Genomic DNA, 5,108 nt, shown 5'->3' with positions numbered 1-5,108 from the left:
ATCTCCTCTGAAGCTACAGACTTGCCCCCCGCCAACCACCAAAAAACCCCAATTTATATCCACTGGAAAGAAAAACAGTTTACATTCTATATCCCAATCAAACATACAAAACAAGGCAATATATATATTTTTCTTTTAAAATTTTGTATTTAAATTCCATTTAATTACCATATACTGTATTATTAGTTTCAGAGGTAGAATTCAGTGATTCAGGGCACCTGGGTGGCTCAGTCAGTCTGCCTTGGGCTCAGGTCATCCTGGGATCAAGGCTCATATCCGGCTCCCTGCTCCACAAAGAGTCTGCTTCTCCCTCTCCCTCTACCCCCTCACCTGCTTGTGTTCTCACTCTCTCATGCTCTCTTTCTCAAATAAAGAAATAATTTACAAAAGAATTCCGTGATTTGTCAGTTGCACATAACACCCAGGGTTCATGACATCGAATGCCCTCCTTAATGCCCATCACCCAGTTTACGCCATCCCCTACCCACCTCCCCTCCTGCAACCCTCAGTTTCTATTCTATAGTTGAGTCTCTTATGCTTTGTCTCCCTCTCTTGTTTTCCTCTTTTATTTTTCCTTGTCTTTCCCTATATTCCTCTGTTTTGTTTCTTAAATTCCATCTATGAGTGAAATCATATGGTATTTTGTCTTTTTCTGGCTGACTTATTTCACTTAGTATAATACCCTCTAGTTCCAACCATGTCGTCGCAAATGGCAAAATTTCATTTTTTGGTGGCTGAGTAATATTCCATTGTACGTATATACGCCACATATTGTTTATCCATTCACCTGTCGATGGACATCGCAACTCTATCCATAGTTTGTTGTGGACATTGTTCCTATGAACATTGGGGTGCAGGTGCCCCTTCAAAACACCATGTTTGGAAGAAAAGGTGAGTATGGCAGAGGGGGAGACGAACCATGAGAGATGATGGACTCTGAAAAAGAAACTGAGGGTTCTAGAGGGGAGGGGGGTAGGGGGATGGGTTAGCCTGGTGATGGGTATTGAGGAGGGCACGTTCTGCATGGAGCACTGGGTGTTGTGAATAAACAATGAATCATGGAACACTGCATCAAAAACTAATGATGTAATATAAGGTGATTAACATAACAATAAAAAAATTAAAAAAAACACCATGTTTGTATCCTTTGGATAAATACCTTTTTTTTTAAATAAATAAATTGCAGCTTAATAGGTAGCTCTATTTTTAACTTTTTAATTTTTTAAAATATTTTATTTATTTACTTGCCAGACAGAGAGCACGGGTGCACAAGCAGAGGGGATGGCAGGCGCAAGGTACAGCAGGCTTCCTGCTGAGCAGGGAACCTGATGGGGGGCTTCACCTCGGGACCCAAGGATCATGACCTGAGCAAAAAGCAGATGCTTGACCAACTGAGCCACCCAGGCATTCCTATGTTTCACTGCTGGAGGAAACGTCAAAGTGTTTCCCAGAGTGGCTGCCCCAGTTTGCATTCCCACCAACAGTGTGAGAGGGTTCCCCTCTCTCCCTCTTCTTGCCAACATCTGTTGTTTCCTGAGTTGGCCATTTTAGCCATTCTGACTGCTGTGAGGTGGTATCTCACTGTGGTTTTGACTTGAATTTCCCTGAGAAAGCACTCTATTTTTAAAGCTCAGTCAAAACTCATTGTGCCAGTACTTTCTAATCAGCTAGATGTCCATGTACACAGGCAGGAGAAACAGTGTCCGATACGCAACCCCCAAGGAGTCCTGATTCCATCCCTAGGAGACCTTCGAAGGTGAACTTCACCTGACGAGAGATGACTGAGGAAATTTCGACTTTCAAACAGCTGATCACTGTTGAAGCTACTTAACTGTGGATCTAAAACCAAAATCTGGGGGTGGAGCGTGTGGGAAAAATAGGATGTAAATGGCATCTGTTTGGCTGGTTTCCACCCAGTGAAAACAAGAGCATAAGAAGAGGCAGGTGAAGACAGAAGGAAAGAGAAAATAGAATAATGTCAACGGTTTGAGGTTAAGAGATCACTTAAAACTTAGAGACTGAATGTGAAAAGTTTCAGAAGCTAATAAGGAACCAGACATGTCCAAAACCTTTGGGTGCAGGGCTCAGCCCTACCTACACAACCTTCCTAAACCCCAGACTCACATATAGACACACATAGGTGCACACACAGGAAAGAAACCCCGTACCACAGAGAGACAAACACAGCCAAAATTAGTTCCCCGTAGGGTACGTTTAGCCGAAAAGAGACGGAGACTCAGCATTAAATATGACGAAGAGAACCAAGAATATTTCCATTACTGTGTATCCAGATCCACCAAATCACCACGATAGGAACAGATTAGAGCATCCAATGTAAAAAAATCATGAGTCCATGGGATTGTCAAAACAAAAACTTTAATGATAATGAACAGGGAGGGAATGTTCTTTTCCACATCACATTGCCAGCAAATACGCGTTGTATAGGAACGGCACAGTTAGAATTCTTCCAATGTACAAACACACACAGGGTTAGGACACACCGTCAGGATCCTTAAAGGATGGCGACATTTTAGAGAAAGACTGTAGAGAAGAGGGTCTGCATACATTCTCAGAGTATCACTTACCAAATCACTAATTTTATAAAGAAAATCAGGTGTCTCGCTCTGCACAGATCTGATAGGCCCTTCCCTAGCAAAGTAAGCAGTGCTGCTATCACAAGAATGGTGGTGGGCCCACGGGACACTCGTGCTCTCGGGGTAGGCTGAGCTAGGACACACACAGCGGGAACTATGCAGTGTCCTGGCCAAAGGGTTAGGCTGAATTTAATCAGGAGGACATGATCAGACAACTTCAGGATGTAGGCCATTAAGCTGGACTTTTGGCCTGTCCCCTACAAACAAGGGAATGTCACCATCACCACAGACAGCCACCTAAAGGTGAGGAGATGTTTTGCGTTCAAAAGGACTAAATAAATACAGTCACACGTTCTTTTTACTCCTTTGAAACCCAAAATATCTCTTCTCCTTTTGGTTGTTTCTTATTTGTGGTGACATTGACTGTTTGAAGACACAGGCCGGTCATCTTGTTCAGTGGTCTACATTCTGAACTTGTCTGATAACTACCTCGTGCTCAAATTCAAGCTAAAGCTCTCCAGCAAGAACACTGCATCGTTCACGCTGGCTCCTCATAGCGCAGCCCATCTGGTGGCCCAGAGTGTCCAGTCTGACATGTGGTCTTTTTCCATGGTGCTCCTGACTCTGATTCTCTGTAGGATGAAATTTAGAGCAGCGAGACTTATGGTCTCTCAAAACTGTGTGTGATCTACTCAGGCATTGGTCTCCTTCGCTATCGATCGCAACTGCAGCTGAAGGGCTAGAACTTCTCTCCTCAAAGCGGTCTTTTGTAGCCAACGTCATACAGAATGGCTTGTGATCGTGCTGTTGATTCTCAGCAAAGGATCCCTCCTGTGCTCTGTTTGGCCTTTAACTTGATGTGCTGCTCTAGATTTACTTCATCAAGTGGAAAATATGGGGTTTTATGATGGGGTTTTATAATGGGGTTCCATTCAAGTGAAGAATCTCTTTTCTTCATTTCTGAAGTACTTGGTATCTGAGAGAGGAAGAGAGAGAGAACTCAACTGTGAGTCTTGCTCAGATCCTGCTGATAGCTGAGCCTGGAGGGGTGGCTACATGGTGACAGAGGCCAGGTGCAACTTGAACCCTTGTCCAGAGAAGAAGCTGAAGGGGGAGCCGCAGGTAGGCTGAGCGGGAGAGTGAGAGCCACAGGTCAGAAGCAATACCTCACCAAACTGACAGGCAGCCTGTGTTGCAGGATCCAGGGACCCCTGTGCTCCCCCAGCGGGAGCCTGGTGATATCACAGCTCAAGGCTGCTGTGAGCTTTTGCCAGATCCCAAGTACCTCTCCCACAGCAGCCACTTCACTCTTGAGCCCCCTTCATCAGAAGCCAAGTGATGGCTTTCTCACGCCTCCCAGGGAGGGATGCACCTAGCACCCACACATACGTTCAAACACAGAGTGCTGTAGGAAGGAGGAGACCCTTGGCAGACAAACACACCCCCTTCTCACCCTTGTCCTGGTCTCCTGAGAAGAAGTCCAGGCTACGGAATGAGTCCCAGACTGTGAGAGCCAATAGGGGCCTCTGAATATCTCCAAGTTCCTTTCTGCCATGTGCAGATGAGGAGCCGTGGTCCAAGGACTAAGGACCCCCTAAAGCCATGTGACCTGTGAGTGAAACCCCTGGACTGGAACTCAGGCTCAGGCCCTGTGCAAACATGTGGGTGTAGGGAGAGCAAAGCCTCTGATCTGGAGTCGTGGGTCGGCAGGAGACACTGTTGGTCACTTGGCTGGACAGGAACAAGGCCAGAGGGGCTGAGGGAAGAACCCAAGAATGAGAAACTCAAGGGCGAATCCACAAAAAGAGAGCAGGGGTGTAACCATGGCCCTAGTCATTTTCACTCAGCGACACCCACATCCTCGGAAGGTAATCTCAGCAGGATAGACCTCAGGGCATTTCTAGGAATATGCTCGTTACCTAGACTCGCAAACGCGGAAGTGAAAATGAGAAAGCATTAGTTTGAGCTCTCTAGGGCCTCATCCCTTCTTTTCCAAACTTTTCCGAAGGAAAGAGCCTCTCAGTGTTCACTAGTGTGAAGAAGGGCCTGCAAATGGATTAATAGGGGATTGAGACCTAAGCTTCTTTACTGAGATGGTGGAAAAGGACAAATTTGGAATAAAATATTGTCTTTCAGTCTGCACTGAACCTGTCAGGGGCTGTGCAATCCACTCAGTGACCAGGGAACTGTCGTTTGCATTGTCGTAGGAGGAAAGAAAGCACTCAATTCCTTCACCTTTGATCAGGGAAGGGATTAGGTTTTGGACAGTGGCTTTTTATGCAATATGTAATTCTCCTGTATCCTATATTAGAGGGGCTGAGGAGAAACCTGACTCCAGCGGGTCCAGTGTGGCACTCCCAGCTGTGACTTGGGTTCTCATTTAGACTTTGTAAGGGGGGCTCTTTCTCCTCAGCTTTAACACTTCTTATTCACATGGAGAAGTTGAGGGTTATTTGTCCTCCTAGGTCAGATTTCCCGATAGACCCCCGAGGAGAATCCTTGTGCAAGGCACTC

Source organism: Eumetopias jubatus, unplaced genomic scaffold, assembly GCF_037043125.1.
Source record: "Eumetopias jubatus isolate StellerSeaLion01/CBP00866 unplaced genomic scaffold, mEumJub1_p1.0 scaffold_39, whole genome shotgun sequence".
Taxonomy (NCBI): Eukaryota; Metazoa; Chordata; class Mammalia; order Carnivora; family Otariidae; genus Eumetopias; species Eumetopias jubatus.
Note: the sequence above shows the minus strand (reverse complement) of the source record.